This window comes from Rhinolophus sinicus, linkage group LG05 (assembly GCF_036562045.2).
Source record: "Rhinolophus sinicus isolate RSC01 linkage group LG05, ASM3656204v1, whole genome shotgun sequence".
Taxonomy (NCBI): domain Eukaryota; kingdom Metazoa; phylum Chordata; class Mammalia; order Chiroptera; family Rhinolophidae; genus Rhinolophus; species Rhinolophus sinicus.
The window spans coordinates 166,884,449-166,907,693 of record NC_133755.1 but is presented as its reverse complement, the minus strand read 5'-3'; the positions used below and the strand labels follow the sequence as shown (position 1 = coordinate 166,907,693).

At 37.3% G+C, this 23,245-nt stretch overlaps 1 protein-coding gene and 1 non-coding gene across 7 annotated transcripts in view; one reads left to right on the top strand and one right to left on the bottom strand.

Annotated features, from left to right (window-relative positions):
* Nucleotides 1-23,245, bottom strand: part of GRM1 (glutamate metabotropic receptor 1) — a 334,828-nt gene that overhangs the window by 138,650 nt on the left and 172,933 nt on the right. The window lies entirely within an intron of this gene.
* LOC141571977 (small nucleolar RNA SNORA1) lies at nt 13,399-13,530 on the top strand. Its single transcript, XR_012497011.1, has one exon. It is a non-coding gene; the product is annotated as a small nucleolar RNA SNORA1 (small nucleolar RNA).

The window sequence follows — 23,245 nt, the reverse complement described above, 5'->3', positions numbered from 1 at the left end:
GCTTTATCAAATGAAGGTGAACAGCTCAGGAATTATCCCAAGAAATGCATCAGTGTCAACAAACAAGAGATAGACTGGATAATTCAGCTACACAGTCTTATTTTTCATCAACATTGTAAGTTCAGCTTTTCCATCCCTCTACACCTCTCCTACACACACACACACACACACACAAGCGTCTGCTCCTGTTAATTCTTTTTGTTACCACCCCTCCACACACATGCACACCCGGTGGTACAGTCTCTCATCTTTAGCCAGCACTTTTGCTAAGGCTTTCAAATTGTATCCCTAAGCCAACCATCAATTTCCTCGAATCCATCCTTTGCACTGCCGCCAGAGCAAAGCATGATTTTTCCGTCATTCATACTTAAAGCACCTCACGGACTTTCCATTATTTAAAGAATAAATTTTAATATCCTTATTTTAATACATAGTAAAATTCAATATTGTAAAGCTGGGAGCTTTCCAAACATGTTGTATAGTTTTGTGTCCGTGCCATGGCACACGTTATTTCAACTGTGTAGAATGCCCTCTTTAAAGTTGCCTTCCTGGAAAAACCCTATTGATCCTTAAAAACCCAGGCACCTCCTCCCAGAAGTCTTCCCAAATATTTTCTAGCCCCATCAAAGAGTTAATTACACTCTCCGTTATTATCTCTATTTCTCGTGAATGTAGTCTGTTGCTCATTCATTTATTCAACAAATATTTTACTGAGGCACTATTCTAGACTCTGGAGATATATGAGTGAATCAAACAAACAAAAATATCTATCTTCACAAGGCAAAATAATCACTATGAAAAGGAAGTAAAATATATCAAACTAAAGATAGACATAATTTCATAGAAAACATAGATGGCAGTGTCAGGAGCAGGGGTGACCGTTCTGATGGTTGGCAGGGAATCCTTGGCTGACATGCGTTTGAGGGAGGACAAAAATGGACAAGATAGTACGAACCTGAAATGTTCCCGAGGGAGAGCATTTCAGGCAGAAGGGACTTTAAATGCAAAGGTGCCCACGTTGAAATGTGCTGGACAAAACCAAGAAAGAGCGATGGAATCAGGGTTAATGATGTGGTTAGAGGGGATGAGATCAGGGAAGATTGGGCACAAGCTGCGAATGAGATGGGAAGCCATTGGAGGGATCAAAGTGGATAAGAGATATGATCCGAGGTGATGTATAAGGATCACTGTGCACAGACTCTGCACAGATCAAGTGCTGATACCAGATTAGACAGACAAGGTGTCTTTACTTGCATGTGACGCTTGTGACAAATGTGAAAACAGAGCATCTGCAGCTTTTGGCCTCAGGTAGTTTCCAGCTAAGACCTGCCAGATGTATACAGCAAGTCTGTCCCTCACTTCTAATATTTGAATTTTAGATCACGAATAATTCAAAGGAGAATAACGTATGATCTTTTTCCTCCAGGGCTGTGCATTTGTGAGGGTGACATTCACGTCTGAAAATACAATTAATGCAAGGACAAACAAATACATGGTGATGGAAGGAGAACTGACTCAGGGTGGTGAATACACAACACAATATATAGATGATGTATTATAGAAATATGCATTGAAACCTATGCAATTTTACTAACCAGTGTCACCCCAATAAATTTAACAAAGATTAAAAAGAAAAAGAAGAAAGAAAACCACTATGCAAAGAGGATTGCAAAACTAACTTGGAAGTTATTGTATACTGATGGAGCATTAAGGATCTAAGCCAATTAAAGTGGGAGGCAGAAAAAATGGTGGCATGGAGTTGATCTTTATGACGCCTGATTGTAAGAGGGTTAAAGAGGAAGCTCAACAATGTATTTTTATAGTTTTAATAGAGGCGATTCACTGTCTGTGATCATTTATATGGTCCTATTTGGAAAGAGAAAGATGGCTGCAAAAGTTTCCACTTAGACTTCTTATATACTCTTTCAAGGATCTTGTTTTTCAGCCTGAAAATTAGGGAAACTTCATGAATGGCACGATTGCATCTGGACTGAAAAGCAAAATGTTAGAAACCCCAAAGTTCTTTAAGACATTTGTCTTGCTAAAAATAGTCCCATCTGTCACCTTAGAGCCAAGAGAAGCACAGGAGACGATGGCATGCTTTTCCTCACCGTTATGTAATTTCTTGGTTCTCGTTTATTAAACTATTTCCAGTAATATGTTCCTTAACTTTGTTAGCTACATAACTCATCACGCCACTGTACCTGCCTGGGAAAGGTAGGCGAGGTTTATATGAAGTGTATGCTGTGCATAGTACGGTGGGTGCGCTTGGGAACAAGGCGCGTCCAGTTCCACCTCCACCACACACCAGTGGAGTGTTGGTCAAGTTATTTAACCTCTCTGTGCCTCAGTTTCCTCCTCTGGAAAAAGAAGTATTGTGTCAATTAAATGAGATAATAAGTAGAGTGCTTTAGAACCATATAAAACCTCAATCATAATAACTATGTAGAAAACATATAGAAAACTCTGGGTGATAACCAAAATACCTGTGTAATACAGTAAATGTGTATATTTACTTCAGTCTTCAGTGTGTAAAAACAACTTAAATGAATACATTAAATCCTTTGTACATCTGCCTGCCTCTATTATATTTATCGCCAATCCAATTTACCTACCAGTAATTTATACAGCTTTTCTCATATTTTTGCCACTTGTTTTTTTCATGAGGCCTAAATTCTTATCAGCAACAGGGCTTTTCAGAATGGAAGCAGTTACACTGCTGTAGGTTACCCTACAGGAGGGGAAAAGAAAAGGAAAGGAGAGCAGGAGGGAGGAAGAGAGAGAGAGCAAAGGAGGAAGGTTTTATTAAGCAACCAGCTCTTGGCTGGAGACCTGGTGCTTCACCAGAGCACAGGATCTGCTTCCTTCCCAATAATTAAGACCCAGCATCCAACAAAAGATTCTTAGGGGAACATCTAGTATAGTTTCTTTTCTTCTTTGCACAGATTTACTAAGAACAGATGAGTCTCTAAAGAGTAGGTTGATTTATATATATATATACACACACACACACATATATCAATATATCATATTATATATTCTTATATATTATTTTCTATAATTTAATATAATATAGAATAGATACTTATATAATATATAATTATATATTGTATGTTACATAGTAATAATATATCACATAATATATGATACATATTTTTATATATGTGTGTGTGTTGTGTGTGTGTGTGTAATTCTTAAGTTGCTTTAAAATTGATTCCCCTAAAGTAGTGGGCAACCTACTTTTAGAACTGTTTCATTTGCCCTTCCCTAAAATCTACCTCCTGCATCTGTGCAGCTATATCACTGGTTTCCAGGCAGCCAGGTGACCCCAATACCCTTGAAAGATATGAATGGACACTTGACCCCAGGCTGTAACAAACAGCCACCCTTCCTGGAGAATTTAGAATTGGGGCTGAGAAAGCGATAGCTCTTCTCACCCGGAGATTGATCTCATACCATGTAAATGTGGGTGCTCATTGACAGCCAGGCGCTCCACCATGTAAGCTGAAGGAGAAGAGCAAGCTGGTCCATGGAGGGAGACGGAACTACTTTGCAGAGGGGTGGAGATGGGAGAACATTCCATTAACATTTATGTGCCAGTACCAGTTATTTTTCTAATACCTGGATACGGTCTTCACCCTATTATAAATTCCTCTTTTCACCTAAGGTAGCTCAAATAAGATACTGTAAATTATAACCAAATGAGTCTTTATTAGTATGTGCAGTCTAATCAAAGTATAAAACATATAAAGTACCTATTGTGTTTCATGTATTGGGTATACAAAATGAAAAGTATGGTTCTGGTATTTTAGATACAGCATTAATGTACTGTGATAAAATATGTAAACTGACTCTTGTGTGCAATGTACTCTAGGCGTAGCTATTACTAAGCAATATTTAACCCCTGGTTTCTCAGCATAATTCTTCCTTTGTTCTCCCCTCTGCTGAGGGTATACATCTGCAGATTGACTCCCGTAGATTATCAGCTCTATGTTCCAAAGCTATTACAAAGAGCCATCTTTTCCACCTGGATGGGGAGCACTCCACTCAACACTGACTCTCCATAGAAACCTTATGTGGAAATACTACTGAATTTGCAAGCCAAATAATTTGTCACCAAAGCTATTGCTCTCAGCTCGAGCAAACTACTCTGGTCCAACCCTGCCAAAGTCACCTAAGTAGCAGGTACAAACCCATGCACTGTAGAGTTCTCGAAGGCAGATTGGTCCATATACCTGCTCACTAGAGAATATTTCCTAATGACTAAAGCTTTTCCCTTGGAATGTTGTATACTAAGGCCCCAAGCACCAGGAGACTGTCCTGTTCATTTGTTGTTGTTCACTCTGTTTGTGCAATTTAAAAATTATAATCAAAATGCAATTCAGCCTTGTTTAAAATTAATAGTTACCATCAGAAGCTCAAGTTTTTAGCAGCAGGAACTTTGGCAGATGGAGAAAAGTTGAGCCATGGAAACAGGGCTTGCAGAACACAATTCAATGAGCTCGCCACTATATAGCTTTTTATATCGCTAAGATCCTTTGACAGTACTGAGACCATAAATATTAGATAGTTGAAGATGAAGAGTGCAATGGGGAAGGAACAATATTCTAAGCTTTCAGACGTAGAGCCATCGTGACAAAGTGCTTGCAAGATAGAAGTAGACACAGCAGAAGCTGGCCATTGCTCATTCTCCTTGTTATCCCTGTGACTTCTCAGGCAATGGATAGAGGAAAATAATAACTAGATACAGGAGGGTTTGGGCAGAGCACAGGAGTTTCTTGCAACTGACTTTATAGTGACTGATTTAAAAAAATGTTAGCAGAGGCAAAACATTTTTAAATACGCTTTAGCTGCTATAGACTATTTGGGAACAGGGTATGATGATTTTCAAACATTTTCTTCCATAAATGATGCACACGGAAATTGCTGTCTAATGTCAACCAGATCTTTCCCATACTTCTTATTTCTGGTTCTCAAGGACCCTCGAATTCTGATGCTTTTCCACCAATTCTGTATTATAAAGCACAGTGCCGTGGCGAGATCACAAGTTGTGAAGGCAGACAGCTGAGAACCTAAACAGGCTCTTCTGCTTGCTAGCTGTGTGACACAATTTCTGTGTTGGGAGGACTTGGGCCTATCTTCATCAGTTAAGGCCTCTATAACAGAATTCCACAGACTGGGTGGCTTATAAACCACAGAAACGTATTTCTCACAGTTCTGGAGCCTGGAGGTCTGAGATCAGGGTGTCAGCGTGATTGGGTTCTGGCGAGGGCCCTCTTCTAGGTTGTAGTTGAACATTTCCTTGTTGTAGCCTCACTCAGTGGAGAGAGGATGAGGGAGTCTCAGGTCTCACTTACAAGGAAGGGCACTAATCCCGTTCAAGAAGCCTCCACCCTCATGACCTAATTATCCCCCCCACCGCCCAAAGGTCCCATCTCTCACTACCATTATATTGGGTTGGGGGTAGGGTTTTAACATATAGATTTGGAGAGGGGGCAACACAGCCATTCAGTCCACAGGAGAGGCTGTACCTGTAAGCTATTTGTCACAGTCCCAGACATGCAGCAGGCACATCATACGAGTAAATGGGAGGTAATATAACCACATCGCCCCAGGAACTCCCCACACAGGATGGAGCTGTCCCTGTGACCCTGAGCACATGGCGCCCACACCCAAACCGGAATCTTGGCTCAAGCTGCTCCTAGGAAAGCTATCATTTTTCACCTCCAGCTCTTATGGAAGTCAACTGTGAGGTCCTCCACCCCCCTCAATATTGTTATGAGATGCTTTGAACTAAATTGTCATAAATCTGGCTGACAACTTTTTCATGAGCCTGAGGTCTCCCTGGGGCTTGCTCCCAGCATCCCGGTTACTGAACAAGCCAGACCCTTCAGCATTAGACCAAGAGAAAAGAAAACTTACTGTCTGCAGGCCCTCAATAGGTATTTTATAAAATTACTGAATAAAATCTTTCCCCTGCCAGGTGGGGATGGGGATGAGGATGCCGAGTAGGGCAAGTATAGATAAATGTACCATAAACGAATGAAAAACTGAGCTAGCATGAATTATTCAGAACAAGGGTGCAAGCTGATGGGGAATAAGCTGGAGTTGGGAAGAGAACAAAGGTGTGCATGCAAGCTGCTGGAGAAGACTGGGAACCTAAGGGAAAGCATGGCCATGTAGGAAGAGCTGAATGAGAGTATGTGGATCACAGCTTATAAACAAAATTTGAGTAGATAGATAGATGATAAATAGATAGATAGTTATTACTAGAATAATACATATAGACCAGATTTTAAAAGGGTACCAAAACCTTTACTTAATATAATATTTTTCTCTTTTAAGAAATGTTTCATTTCTGATTCCTCCCACAAGATGATGAACAACTGAAAGGCAGAGGCTGATTTACTTTTCTCCGATTCTAGAGGTGATTCTCAAAAATGGGTTTATTAAAAGAAATATAATGTCAGGCGTCTTACATGTGTCCTGTTTGTTGATGAAAATCAGTTTTGATAGGCTGTCTCCTACTCCAACTTTATATTTAAGTAGACAGCATCTTTCTTCCATAAGAGTGATTCTCATTTCCCTCAAAACATCTCAATCTTATAATGAGAAGCAGGTGTTCTTCTCATTTCTTAGATGGAAAAAAATCACAAAACAAAGAGGTGAACAGAAGGCTCAGGCAAAGCAGGCAGCTGCTGAGGCAGGAGTGGATTTTGGTGATTCTGTGTCCCTGGCTAGCAGGCTTTGCATGCTGATTTTCCTGCTGAATCGACTCCAACAAAGCAGCCGTTTGCCAGAGTGGAAGCTGTGGCTGTTCTATAGTGGACACACATTCAGCAGTCAAGTTCAGGTTTCACTGCCTGAGATGTTTATTTCAAGGCAAAGTTAGCAGGTATATATACAGTATATGAATTCCTGGCAATGAAGAATGTCATGCAGAGAATGTCAGTAATTTGGGGCGATTTATATTCAACTGGATTAACCCCAAAGCAACACAAGCTCTAAAGACAGCATGCACATCAAGTACCCAGCATAGAGTAGAAGCTCAGTAATTGCCTGGATGCCCTCCAGTTGCTCTTCCAGACCCTTCTTCATCCTTCTTTGCCCTGCTCTGGGTACCAGGAAACTGACCTGTATGAATTCCATCAACGGGGCTTCCTTGTCCTCGGTCTTAGCCAGTGTGATTGCCAGCAGAAAATTAGAGAGTAGGGGGAGAGAGAGATTCATTCCCGGTTCTCTTCCTGGCAGGCTGCAGTTTGTGGCTCTGTTCCTTTAAATGGGGTGCAGCTTCTGCCAGGTGGCCTATTTCTCACAGCCACAGGTAGTACTACGTTTCAGTGACCACTCTAATCCCTTGTTCTGGCATGCCTAGCCTTGCTTCACGGTACCTTGGTGGTTCCTCTAACTGCGCAATACCTTTGAAAAAAGTCCCTTTGTTACATTCTCTGCATTGATCCTTTTGGGTGCCTCTTGTGTTTCCTGTAAAGATCTTGACAGATATGTTAATGCTTATTCCTTTCCAGTAAAAACATTAGAGCTAGAGGCATCCTGGGCTGCTTTCCATGGTACTGAAGAGTCTGGAAGTAAGCAGATCAAGATCCTATTCACATCATGGTTGAGACGCAGATAAAATTGTTAAGGAAAGGGTCGGTCCTTGCCTGGCTCCCATCAAACATGGTTCTGGCAGCACTACACCTGTCATTGCATTCAATTTCCCCAGAAGTCCTGCAGGTAGATATTATTATCTCTCTTTCACAATGAGGAGCTGATAGCTGAACATCTGATATGTGCAGGTGGTTGGCAAGTGACTCCAGAGCTGTTGTTTTTTCCACAGCCGCTTATGTTTCCTTCCTTTGAGGCTGTTTCCTCCATCATAATACGAGACGGTTGGACTATATTAATGGTTCTCAATCCTACAGTTGAATCACATCAGGAACATAAAAAAAAAAAAAATACCCCAATTCAAAACTTTATCCTAGACCACTTAAATGTATAAGCTCCTTGTGTGATTCAAATGAGAACTAAGGTTGAGACCACCGGAATAAATGCCCCATAAAGTTTCTTTTAATTCTATGGTGTTGTAATTCTAGTATTTTTAACTTTTTACTTTAGTTTTGGCCTATCGTAATGTAATATTGCTGTTGTGTTTCATCTAACAGTTACTTACTTTCTTCCTTCTAAGTTCTACTAAAAAATATTATTGTAGAAAGCATATAGACAGATACTTGTATAAAATGATTTCAAAGTATCTGTCAAATTTATGGAATGTAGCTATCTATAGGATCTTTTATTGTGTGATGAGCAGAACCAAAGCCTTGTCCACAAGGAACTCACACTCTAACGGGGAAACAGACCCCAAACCAGATATGTACACTGTAATGTAGCAAGAGGAGTGAAGGAGATATATGTCATAGACATTGAATGTGTTAGTTTTGCAACCTTCTACAGAACAATAACACCATGACCTACACCTTAAAATCTTAGTAGAAAATCTCAAAGACTTTGTTTTTACAGAGAAGGGAGTGGGTCAATTTTATCCAACTATAAATATAAACAATTCAGCCCATCTGAGCTGTGAATGCAGGTTGCTTGGCAACAGCTTTTACAGTTGTGTTGTTTGCTCTGAAATGAGAGGAGCTGGTACTTTTCTCTTTAAAACAAAAGAATATTAATAACAGCAATAATTATAATTATAAAATTGTAAGTGGGTATTTTTGTGTAAGATGTAAGAACTGCATAATATTTTAGGTCATGCATGCTTTGGAGTCAAAGTTAGGCAGGTTTTGGAAAATTAAGATGGTTGAGGGAGAATATTATAGTCAAATACCATCATTAATAGAGTATCCAACAGTCAGTCAGCTGACCGAGTTTCACGAATTCAGTGTGCATTTACTGAGTGTATTTTTTTTATGCTTAACCCTCTCCATACAACGTATTTTGTGAAAAGTGGGGAGATAGAAAGATGTATGCTAAGGAACACAAAGTGTGTCAAGTGCACACCTTCGACAAAGGTAGTTCATAAAATTCCTAAATCTTTCCAACTGACTTCACCTTAAAGAGAAAAATACAGAGCATCTCCCGATTACCCGATTACAGCTGTGCCATCACAGAAAAAGCAACGGGCAATCACTGGGAAAAAATGTTCTACCTCCTAAAAGGGATAATTAAGGATGCAAAATTTACTCAAACCTATTTCTAACTTATGGAGAAATTTTTCTACCACAATCTCTCAGTAACTATAGTAGAAAAAAATGTCAGTGTAGGGTGGAATATTTTTCTTTATTAGTATTATTATTTTTTTCTAGATCAGGAAACAATATACCAGGCATCCCACAGGTCAACAACTTCCTGTAAAAACCCAGCTCCAAAGAGGGAGGCAGCTCCTTTATTCCCTACTGGTATAAAATATGACAGCTAATTTATTCCACAGCATTGGATCCTTTTGCAGAAAGGTAAGTGACTTACATATAAAATGTTTAACAATCATGAATGTAAACAAAAGTCCTTTTAAAAATATTGCTGTCATCTTGCTGTTCTCATAAAGCTCATTCCAGTTTCAAGGTCCTATCCATCTTTTGTTTATTTTTCAGCTCTAAATGTTAGCATATTAGTAAAACCAAATGGTAGAAAACAATTTTGGATATCTGAACAATGTTTCCTGTGTTATGTTTCTCATTTTGCTTGTTCCTGAGCAGACAAATGGTATCTAACTTTTCACAGCAAGCTCCAGCAAAAACCAACATGAAACACACACACACACACACACAAAATGATGAGTGTCAATGAAGTTATGAGTCCATCCATTTGTTAGTAGCTGTGATTTGTAACCTGAACATTGCAGCAATCCACACCTGGAGGTAAAGTGTCATCTTAGAAACAATTTATTCCAAAGGCTTTTGAATATATACCTTTAGTGCCCAGCGTAACTGGCTGTAAAAATCTTCAATACATGGTATGAGCTCATTCCCTTGTAAAACAATGTGATTGCATCAACCTTGGACAGCCAATCACATATCACCCTATCAGAAATCATGGCTTTAGATGCCTGAGATGAGGATGTAGAGATTGCCACTACCCACTATTATTGGCTTGCCCGCCATGACACTAATCAAACCTCATTACTCCATTCACAAAGAAATGCATGTGTTATTGATTCCTATGTGCCAGAAAGCAGTAAGAGGGGGCAGTTCTCCCTTTGTTTGGGATATCAGCTTCTCTGGAGGGGGCAGTGTGCTATGAAAAAGGACATTTAGCTGCATACCATAATTTACACTTGAAAAACAAACTAAAATATACTGTTTCTCAATACAAATTGAAGCATAATAAAAAGACTTAAGAATTCTATAAAATCTGACCTTCACTCTCTGAATATCAGTGACTTTCAGTGAGCTGCATTAGAGATTCCAAGGGAATAAGAATTATACTTATCAAAAGTAAGCATCAGAAATCGGCAGCTTCTGCTTACAATGTAGAAAGCTGGAAATAGTGTCACTTCCCCCATACATTAAAAAAAATCTTAAAATCACAATTTTTCTTGAATCCATAAGGTAGCAGAGTCATAGAGCAAGCATATAAACCTAAGTCTAAGGAAAAGCAAATGTTTCCAAGGAGAAAAGGCCCACTAGCCCCTGATTAACTTAAGGCAGATGCTGGACACCCAATGTTATATAAGCCAGTGAGAGTAATTCTACCCAAATTTACCAGCTTGCTAACGATAGAATGTGAGCTAGTGTGATAGCACATGGCTCTGGGGAACCAAAAACACCAGGGAACTTCATTCATTGTCAGATTCTTCTCCACAAACCTCACTGGATGCTACTATGATTGACTGGGGGCAAAACAAGAGTCTTGGGGCAATCTCTATTGTGATACAGGGCCTGGGGGAGTGGAACAGCAGCCCTGGAGAGAAGCCATAAAGCCCTTCCTGGATCCTTCTCCCTTTTTTTTCCTATGCAACAAAAACCTTAAGTCTTTGGAAGAAAGGATGAAACACCATCACACTTAAGGCACAAGTAATAACTGAATACAGAAGTGAGAAGGGAACAAATAATATTCTCTAACTCTAGGGAGGGGCAGAAATATACACTGGGCCCGTGCCTTTAGAGATAGGAGAAGCATCGCTGAGAAGGTCACACTAAGATGCAGCAACGAAGCATTGGCTTAAAATAAGGCTGAACCAGAACAACAGAAAATATCCCCTCAGTGCCAGCCAGCAGGAACTGAGTTAATAATACGAGTGTACAACTAACTACTGGAACGTCAAAAGCATAGAGAGAGAACTCCTCTAAGGTACGGGCATAAGAGAAAATCTAATGGTGAAGGTGGAAAAGACATTGAGGAAAACTCTCTGGCAAACCAACTTTCACCCCGAAACACAGGAAATACTCAAGTTTTGTTATTTAGTATTATTGTCACAAACCACATGCAGCTGTTGAGCAATTGAAATGTGGCTACATCTACATGTTGAATTTATATTATTTTGTATATGTTGTGTTAAATTAAATATATTATTAAATTAAATTCATTTTTATTTTTACTTTTTAAAATAAAGCTGCAAAAATTTGTTTTAATTACATATGCAGTTTGAATTATGTTTCTTTTAGAGAGTGATGCATTAGAAGAATTTGAAGACTGTACCCAGTTCAAACCCTAAGACTGACTCCACTCATTGTAATGAAGGCCTAGAAAGAGACAAGATATGACCATTTCCAGGCAAGAATACTATTTATCTCCGTCTTTATTTGTTATACAAAATGTACAGCTTTCATCAAAAAAACTATAAAGCATGCAAGAAGGCAATGAAAAACAATCAGCAGAAATAGACACAGATATGACCCACAGAACTTGAAACTAGGGAACAGGAAAATTAATATAACCATGGTTAATATGTAAAGAGCTCTAGTGGAAAAGGTGGACAACATACAGGATCAGATAGATAATGTCAACAAAGTGATGAAAACTGTAAGAAAAAAATCGAATAAAAATGCTAGAAATAAAAAGCAAGATAACACAGATAAAGAATGTCTTTGATGGGCTCCTCAGTAAACTGGAAATCAAAGTGAAATTGTGAAGTTAAAGATAGAAGATAAAAATTAACTAAACTAAAACACAAATAGAAAAAAGTAATTTTTCAGTGAAAAAAGTGTCATATGATCTAACATGTGGGTATTAGAATCCCAGAAGGAAAAGAGACAGAGAAACAACAACTACAAAAAAATTGAAGATAATATAACAGAAAATTTTCCAAAATTAGTGATAGACACCAAGCCAAAAATCCAAGAAGATCAGAGAATTGCATCTGAAATGAACACAAACACATATACAAATCCCTGGACATCTCCTACTCAACCTTCTAAAAACCAATGACAAAAAGAAAGAGACACACTACATACAAAGGGACAAAGATAAGAATTACAGAGTATTTCTCAACATAATTTATACAAGTTACATCTTTAAAGTGTTGAAAGAAAAAAACAAAAAATGTATATATATATATATATATATATATATATATATATATATACACACACACATACACACACACACACACATATACATATTCCACCCCACCCCCCGCCCCCAGGGGAAAGACAGTGACAGAGAGAGAGAGAGAATCCACTGCCAGCAGACCTGCATTACAATGTTAAAGATAGTTCTTTAGGGAGAGAAATATGATAACTGAGAGAAATTTGAATCTATATTTAAAAATGAAGAGAACTAGCAATAAAGATAAACATTAAATTCATTTTTCTTATTTTAACATTTTTAAAGATAACTATTTGCTAAAGCAACAACATTGTAATGAATTTACAAAAATATGATAAATTTATGAGAAAATGACACAAAGCATGGGAGGAAGAAATTGGGAGTCTACTGTTATTAAGTTCTCATACTACATATGAAGTAACATAAAGTTATTTGAAGGCATATTCTCATTAAATAAAATGAATATTATAAACCTAAGTACAACCACAAAAAAATATTTCAAATAGATATATAAATAAGACAACAGTGGAGAATAAAGGAATTATTACAAAACTCAATCCAAAAGAAAAAAGAGAAACAGAAAAAAAAAAGATCAAATGAAACAAATAGAAACCATCTAAGAAGATGGCAAATATTAATACAATCATATCAATAATTACAATGGTCTAAACAAACTAATTAAAAGAAAAGAGAATGCTAGATGGACAAAATAATCAAGACCCAATTGTATGCTATCTATAATATAAGAAACCTGCTTTAACTATAAAATCATAGAAAGGTTAAAAGGGAAAGAATAAAAAGTAGAATCAACCAAAGTGTCTGTCAATGAATGGATAAACAAAATTGTATACCCATGCATGAAATATTATTCATTCATAAGAAGGAATAATATACTAATGAAAAGAAGCTAGCCTCATTCTAGATGAAAATGGGCACTGTTGTTCATGGTGTCCAGAAGTTAATGTGGCTACATTGAGACACAGGTTATGCTTCCATCACAATAAGTTTATTGCAGTAGTGACAATGAGACTTGTAACATCAAAAAAAAAAAAAAAAAAGAAAGAAAAGAAAAGAAAAGAAGCTATAACATGGATGAACCTTGAAAATATTATGCTAAATGAAATAAACCAGACCTAATGGGGGGTGACTAGTAATGAGTGAGTGGTTTCATATTGAGTTGATGAAAAGCATTCTGAAATTAAGAGAATGGGGATAGTTGCACAACTCTAACTGTCCCCCAAAAAAAAATTCAACTGTATACTTTAAAAAAATGAATTTCATAGTACAGTATACAAATTATATTGGAATAAAGTTGTAGTAAAATAGTAAAACAATAAAAAAATGAAACTGTTAATAAAAAAGAATGCTGAGTTTGCTACATAAATTATCACACAAATCAGATAAAGAGCAACATTTCATAATGATAAAAGAATTAATCCAATCTTATATGTGTATACACCTAACAATACAGTCACAAAATACCTGAAGCAAAGAACTTTTAATATTAAAAGAAGTAGACAATTCACAGTCATAGTTTGAAACTTTATACTCCTTTCTTAAGAAATAATAGAACAAATAAAAAGAAGAGGAAAGAAGATAGGAGACCAGAACTAAACTATGTACCAACTTGATCTAGTTGACATTTTTATTCCACCAAACTATAACTGCATGAACAGTTATTTCAAGTGCACATAGAACATTCTGAAACATAAATAAACTATATTCTAGGCCATAAACAAATTTAAAAGAATTAAAAGCATACAAAGTATGCTCTTGGCTCATAACTAAAATAAACCACAAATCAATAACAGAAAGATATCCAGGAAATTCCTCAAATAATTTTAAATTGAATAGCGCCTTTTTAAAAAACTCATGAGTCAGAGGAAATCAAAAGAGAAATGGGAATATATTTTGGCTTGAGTAAAGAAGAAAATATAGCATACCAAAATTCATAGGACACAGAGAATGCTATAGCAGTAAATGTTCAGGAACCAGCTCTCTGAAAAAGTCTTCATTTGTAGTGTTGACCAATTTCCATGATATAAATATTCCCATATGGTCAACATCACAGAAAATGGAGTTGGGAAGAGATGCTACAGTCAGTGCTTGTAAGCCAGTATAAGCCAAATTTAACATACTACTGGATGCAGCCAAAGTAGTGCTTAGAAGGGTATTTATAGTATTAAATGCTTGTGTTAGAAAAGAAGATCTCAAATCATAGACCTAATATTGCAGCTTAAGAAAATATAACAAGAGCAAATTGAACCCAGGGCAACCAGAAAGAAGAAAATAATTTAGATAAAATCAGAAATCAATGAAACTTGGGACAGGAAAAGAATAGAGAAAATAAATTAAATAAGCTGTTTCTTCGAAAAACACAACATAATTGAAAACATGTAGCCACATTGAGAGAAGATATAAAATACCACCATCACGGACAAAAGAGGAAGATAACTACAGACTGTATAGATATTAAAAAGTTAGTAAGGGGATGCTCTGAATAACTGCCTATAAACTGGACAACTTCTATGAAATGGACAAAGTCCCTGAATGACACTGTTATCATCTAAACTGTGTTCCCTCCAAAATATATATGTTTAAGTTCTAACACCTTGTACCTCAGAATGCAACTGTATTTGAGGTATTTAAAGAGGTATTTAAGAGGTATTTAAGATAAAATGAGGTTACATAAGTGGACCCTAATCCAATATAATTGGTGTCCTTATAAGAGGAGATTACAGTACAAGCAGCACAGATTAAGAGATGACACTATGAGAACAGAGGGAGAAGACAGCCATCTACAAGACAAGAAGAGAGGCCTCAGAAGGAACAACCCTGCCAGCACCTTATCCTCAGACTGCTAGCCTCCAGAATCGTGAGAAAATAATGGTAGCTTTTTAAGCCACCCAATATGTGGTACATGGTTATGGCAGCCCTAGCAAACTAATACAGACAAAAACTGCCAAACTCATTCAATAGATAATCTAAATTATCTCTTCTCTATTAATGTAATTGATTTGTAGTTAATAAACTTCCAATAATGAAAACAGGACTTTACCAGTGAATTTTACCAAACATTTAAGTAAAATATAATACCAACTCTATAAAAGAACACTATAATTCACTAATAAAGTGAATACTTTATAAGGAAACACTTTCTAATTCAATTTATGAGGCCAGGAGTACCCTGACAGCCAAAACCGACATAGGCATTACAAGAAAACCAAATTACAGATCTATTGCTCTCATAAATATAGATGCAAAACCTCAATAAAATATCAGTAAACACGAACTAAACATATATTAAAGAGATAATATTTTATAGCCAAAGTGGAGTATACTATAAAAATGTAAGGCTGATTCAACATTCAAATATTGGTCAGTGTAATCCACTGTATCAACAAATAAAAGAAAACAATGATTATTTCCATAGATGCAGGGAAAAAAAAAACCACTGACAAAATTCAACATCCACACATGGAAAGAACTCTTAAGAAACTAGGAAGACCAGGTAACTTTCCACAACCTACTGAAAAGAGTTATTGACACAGCCACCAGTAATATATTTCCTAATAAAAACTGAAACTCTGTCATCTTGTTTTTCATATCTAGTATTTCCATTTTAATTTTTTAGAGTTTTCATCTCTTTGTTGAAATTATCTACCTATTCTCCCAAGGTTAGGAACAAGGTAAGGTTGTCTACTCTAACCAGTCCTATTCCACATAGCACTGGGAGTCCTGGCCAGAGGAATTTGACTTGGCATTGCTATTCGTAAGATACTCAAAGTAATGTCTTTGAAACATTTTTTTTTTTTTTTTGCATGTAAGATTAGCAGAAAATCACTGATGCCTTTGAAACATTTTTTTTTTTTTGAGCGTGTAAGAAGATTAGCAGGAAATCATTGATGTGAACTGCTGAAAACAATGTCTCAAACACTTTTCGGTCTGATGATTCCATTCACCTTAGATCCGATAAATGCATACCATAGTGCTTCACTATAAGCATTGTCATAACTTTCCCAAAGATTCCTGTTCATTCATTTATTCTTGAGAGAAAGTGGTATGTTGCCTTGAGCTTCTAACGCTTTCTCACTGAGCAGAAAGGCTATAGAATTGCAGTTAAGATTATAGGCTCTGGAGCAAGTCTGCCCAGGTTCAAATCCTACCTTCTATACTTATACGATCTTAGGTATATGAGCAAATGTATAGGGTTTTTGTAGTAAATGGATTTATTAATTTAATGCACATATAGGGCTGGGTTTTGTATACTATAAGCACTCAATAAACGATAGTTATTTCTATTTAAAATGTTTGCTATTTTTTGTAGGCATTATACCTAGATTTGCTTCCTCCCATTATTTTTGGAGAATACTATGCAGAAGAGATCTCCAGGACAAAACAGATTCATAGAATGAAGGAGCTAGAAGACATTGTAGACAGCTTTTATTACATTTTTTAAAAAAATACTGAGGAATCCTTTATTCTACTAAAGCAATCTTGAAGAGAACCTAGTGGATAAAATTGAATACGACTTTGGTTACACTTTGCAAAAGGTCAGGAGGATATTAAGTCCCACAGCACTTCCCAATCGTGTCCTTTCTCACTCTGCTCTCTTTTACTAGCCAAGAGGGGGCTCTTTTAAATCGCTAGGGCTTCAAGCGGCACAAAAGGCACTGATCTAGTATGAAAATCAACAGTAGCCTCATTTTTTATATTATAAACCAGGACATGTGCCCAGAGAACTGAACTGGTGCTGCACTTCAGAACGTTAGAGGTTCACTCAAAGTTACAGTGGCTCTCCAGGAACATGTCACGTAACCTGATATCTAGATTTGGAATTTCCTCAACAACATGCAGACATGGTAATAATTTAATATGTCAACGTTTAGATAGAATTGCTAATAACTGTATCAGTCAGGGTTTTTGGTGGCAAGCCATGGAATCTGAACTGCGAAACGGAGCAGAGAAGTGTTTTATTTAGGTCCTTTGGTGGCTCACATATTAACAAAACAGCCTCAAGAGTGGGCTGGAGTCAAAAGAGGCCAGACAGCAAACAGTCATTCACCAGAATAGTCCATTTCGATTCTCTACACCACCCTCACTTATCACTACCTGACCCTCAACTCTTGGGGCCAGAGAACAGGATTGCCAGGCCCCTGAGATTCCTGTACTAGAAAGTAGAACCCTACCCCCTGCAAAGACTCCCATGAATTCCAAATGTCTATTATAAATACCTCTTATAAAAAGAAATACGTTAGGAGCAATTACAAATTTAAAATTTATTCCAGTTAGGCTATAAGACTATCTTGCAATGATTGGTCCATGTGAATTAGCATAATGATAAATTTATGAATCTGAAATTATCCCCACATCACTCATCCTTGAAATTGTAACTCCAAAATTATACATTAGTGTCACAGGAACACAACATTTCAAAAACTGAAAATAAAATTTTAGCACTGACCTCCTGCTTATTAAAATGTATGTTGTCTCCTCCTTCAAGGACCTACATGGATAAACTTGCAATGACAAAATGTCTCCACGCTCTCTACACTCACTCCTATATTAAAATCTCTTCTCCCAACTTCTAAATAATAAGTAAGTTGTCTAGGTTGGCAGATAAAAATTATAAACAAAGACATTGACTAAAGGTGAAGAGGAGGGGAAGTAAGTCATAATGCAGCAAGAACAGAAGTATGGGATCGGCACAAAGATAACACAGTTCAGATGCTGTGTTTATAGATGATGTAAGTGAATAAAAAGATAAATTAGAGAAGCTACAGGAATCAATAGTTCCCATGCCTGGTAGGCTGTCTGTCAAGTATCAGATATCTCTCAAGAGAGCCTTGACAGGGTGTGAACTGCAGCCAACTCACGATTGAGTTGTCTTATATGTACCTATAATGCAATTTATCTATGTTGTCAGTTGAAGGAGAACTACATCCTTTAGAGTTATAACTGTCATTCCACTGTTAGAGTGTAATAACCAAACATAGGTTCCTGATTAAATAGCAATCCTCTTCAGCAAAAGTGTGGGCCAAAAAATTGATGGAAGAAGGACCAAACATTAGTTTGGGGTTTTAGTCAACAGTTGGTAAGTGCTTTGCAGATGTATATGAAGCCCAAAATTTTATACAGTTTACCATGCAAGAGATAAATACCAGAGAAAATTTGGGGGACATGTTTTCTAAATTCTCCGTTTCACTTAACAATAAAAAAAGACAACAAAGTCTCTAAGAAGTGCAGTTTTTGGGGCCGGCCCGGTGGCTCAGGTGGTGGGAGCTCCCTGCTCCTAACTCCAAAGGCTGCCGGTTTGATTCCCACATGGGCCAGTGGGCTCTCAACCACAAGGTTGCTGGTTCAACTCCTCGAGTCCCGCAAGGGATGGTGGGCAGCACCCCCTGCAACTAAGGTTGAACATGGCACCTTGAGCTGAGCTGCCGCTGAGCTCCCAGAGGGCTCAGTTGGTCGAAGCGCGTCCTCTCAACCACAAGGTTGCCGGTTCAACTCCTCGAGTCCCGCAAGGGATGGTGGGCAGCGCCCCCTGCAACTAAGATTGAACACGGCACCTTGAGCTGAGCTGCCGCTGAGCTCCTGGATGGCTCAGTTGGTTGGAGTGCATCCTCTCAACCACAAGGTTGCCGGTTTGACTCCCTCAAAGGATGGTGGGCTGTGCCCCCTGCAACTAGCAATGGCAACTGGACCTGGAGCTGAGCTGCACCCTCCACAAATAAGACTGAAAGGACAACAACTTGACTCGGAAAAAAGTCCTGGAAGTACACATGGTTCCCCAATAAAGTCCTGTTCCCCTTCCCCAATAAAATCTTAAAAAAAAAAAAAAAAGAAGAAGAAGAAGAAGTACAGCTTTCCATAGTCTGATGGGATCATAAGAAAACCCTATAAAACTGAATGAATTGTTGTGACAAATAAAATATCCAGTACCTTCAAAATAAAAGAAAATGCACAACTTCCTTGTATAATAATTTCAGTTTGGATGCAAGAGATGTACAGTTGTGCTTCCTTCCACATATAAGGATGGACAATTAAGTTCTCAAACTTGTTGCAACATTGTTGCTAACCTTTTCTGATATCAGAGGGATTATTCATTATGAATTTGTACCAACAGGACAAACAGTTAACCAAGTTGACTATTTGGAAGTGCTGAAAAGGCTGAGTGAAAAAGTTAGACGACCTGAACTTTTTGCCAATAATTCATGGCACTTGCATCACAACAATGCACCAGCTCACACAGTATTGTCTTTAAGGGAGTTTTTATCCAGTAAACAAATAAATATATTGGAAACCCCTCCCTACTCACCTGATCTGGCCCCCAATGACTTCTTTCTTTACCCAAAGGTCAAGGAAATATTGAAAGGAAGACATTTTGATGACATTCAGGACATCAAATGTAATAGGACTACAACTCTGATGGCCATTCCAGAAAAAAGAGTTCCAAAATTGCTTTGAAGGGTGGACTAGGTGCTGGCATCAGTGTATAGCTTCCCAAGGGGAGTAGTTCAAAGGTGACAATAGTGATATTTAGCAATGAGGTATGTAGCACTTTTTCTAGGATGAGTTCACGAATTTAATTTGCAGACCTCGTAAAATGCCTTCCCTTCAAAACAGAAGAATTCCTCACCATTTAAAGGAGGTTGCCCATATTTCTGTTTCCTTTCACATGAAGCAGTGGTTGCAATTCACCCAATCGTCATATCTGGTCATTTGATGCATTTTATTGCTGAGATTGGCCCTAAAGAAACATTGATAGATACTCGTAGGCAGCATATTAAGCTTTTATGGATCAAGCGATATTCAGTTGATGGTATCTCTACAGTCTCTTTTAAGATTCGTTAGTTCTTATTCATTAAATAAGAAATTGAAGATAGATCAATTAATGCAATCAGTACCATTAAAAAATATTGTTGTGAAACTATTCTGTATGATACTACAACGGTGAATATATGTCATTATATGTTTGTCAAAAAACACAGATGTACACCACCAATGGACAGCCCATAGACTATACAACCCTAATGTGAAGTATAGACTTTCGGTGATAATGGTGTGTCAATGTGGGTTCATCTATCCTAACAAATACACCACTCTAACAGGTATATTTCAATATGTCGATATTTGTTAATATATATGACTCCCTGTCAACAGTGAGGAACCCTTTGCTTTAGGGTAAGGGGACAGGAGAGGTATGAGAACTCTCTGTGCTTTCTGCTCAATTTTTCTGTGAACATAAACTTGCTCTAAATAGTGAGGTCTACTTAAAAGAAAGCATATTGTTCCAAGTGAAACAAAATATAAAGTTGATCAGTAGGCAATTACACCCGAACATTGTTTTGTCTTCAAAGAAGACATAATCCTACCCCTGCTATATTTTGCAGAGAACTATGGCAAATAGATGTCAAAATTCCTAATAAGGTAATCAATTTGTGACTTAAGGATAATAACGTAATGATCCTGGGCTTTGGAGTCAGAAAGCCTTAGTATCACATTCAAGTTCTTTCACTTACTAAGTTTGTGACCTTAGACAAATAACTTTTCTAGGTCTTCATTTTCTCATCTATAAAATGAAACTAACGATAACTGCTCAGAGGACTCCTGGAAGAATTAAGTTAAATAACATATTAAGACACTCAGTACAGTGCCTGGCACACATTGTAATTGTTCAGTACATGATATACCACAAACATCGGTATTGTTATCAGCTGTGGATAGAAAATACATAAATGTGTCTATATCTGGTGCCTACCTCAATGCTTTTGACAAGGAAAAAACAAAATTCAACAGTCGAGACAGATTTTAAATCTATCTATAAAAACAACATTTTGATGCTTTTAGTGTTTCATGTGATTTTTATCACATTTTAAGTTACATTATGTTATTGGTCCGATATTTGATCTGACTCTGGAATCTTTGAAGATTTGAGAGACTATAGTGAGACTGTGTGTACTGGGCCGGAAGCCCCTCCAGTCGTCACGAATCCGTTAGTCCTTCTGCAATTCCATTTGCAGAGGCCTGTCTCAGGGACAAACCCCAGGCCCCACTGCGGCAGTGGAGCAGAAAGCAGAAGTCTTCCCGTGATATAAGCTGAAGGACATCCATTCAACAAGTCTTTGGAACTGTGGTAACTGCTATCATGTTTGTTATTGCTACTTGCTTTTCTTTAAGGTGGGCATTGTTTAGGTTTTGATGATTTTGCAAGTATTATTATTCTTTCTCTAGTACAGTTTTATGAATCAAGAACAGAAATGATCCCTTCATATCTGTAGCATTAAATAATCCCACTGACAAGGTTTCTTTCCCATCTCTGTGTCCAAATTGGTGGAATTTAATGCTTACCAATGGGAACTATGCCACAAACACGAAATTCTCCTTAATGTAAAAGAACCACTTTGGGTTTCTCCGGTATGTAGAAAACCTGGGGTTTTTTTTAATTAAAAAAAAAAAAAAACATTTTTTTTCACTACAAAACACTTTTATCTCAAAATTCAAATGTTTCTCTGCTATATTAGAAAGACAGAGACTTCTTTTCAAAAAGTCATGACTAAAACAATGTATATAGTCATTCCCAATTGTCATCTGACAACAAAAAAAATGCTTGTCTTAGAATAAAATTTTTCTGTATACCTTTGAACAAACCAAAATAGATTTGCAGAAAAATTAGTCTCCAAAATTTGATTTTATTGAATTGTTTCTTTCTGCATGAAACTTAACTTGATAACCAATTTACTATTCTTTGGGGACATTTTAATTTTAAATTCCAAGTAAATGTATATATAACTATACTTAGTATTAATATTACTTTATTCCTGTAATGAAGAAGTCCAAATACCTGGACCCACCTCTTGAAGCCATTTTGGGGTGATTTTTAGTGACTATCTTCTTGGTGGAAAATTTCCACCATGTGAAAAAGTTGTAACAGATATGAATGGTGCAGGAATAGGGATATGAAACACATTTTAGGCCATTCTACATCAGTTAACTGAAGAATCCAAAGAAAGGGCAGACTTTGGGCTAGCTTACCATGTTTCCCCGAAAATAAGACCTAGCCGGATCATCAGGTCTAATGCGTCTTTTGGAGCAAAAATTATTATAAGACCTGGTATTATATTATATTATATTAATTTTGGTCCAAAAGACGCATTAGAGCTGATGGTCCAGCTAGGTCTTATTTTCAGGGAAACACAGTAGTTACAGTGACTCAACGATGACATGAAAACCCTAGTTTCTTTCCATCTCTTTTGTTTCTCACAGGATCATTTTGACCTCGTCTTTCCTGAGATTTCAATATGGCTACCAATAAGTATTAGAGCTACATTTTTCTTCAGTTCACGTCCATTAGGTGGAAAGACTAGCTCTCTGAATTGCTGTCTGGAAAGAAGGAGAAAGTGCTTTTCCGAGAAATCACTAACCAACTTTTTAGTTTGCCTCATGGACCCAAATTTTGTTTCACATCCCTATCTCCAAGCCAATCATGAAGTAAAGAAATGATGTTACTGATTGGCTTAAATGAGTCAGAAACTGCCCTTCCTGCTCAAGAGAGAGCTTTCTGACCAGACTCACATTCCCCAAAGGATATTTAGAACCTACATATCATGAAGGTATTTGGAAGCAAACAAAGGTATGCTCCAGGTTATAACAAGATATGAGACAGAAATCTGGCCTGATTCACATTCTAGGCAAAGGAGGAGAATTTATCTGGTTGTTCGGATTTGCCACTACTTATTTATACTACTATATTGCA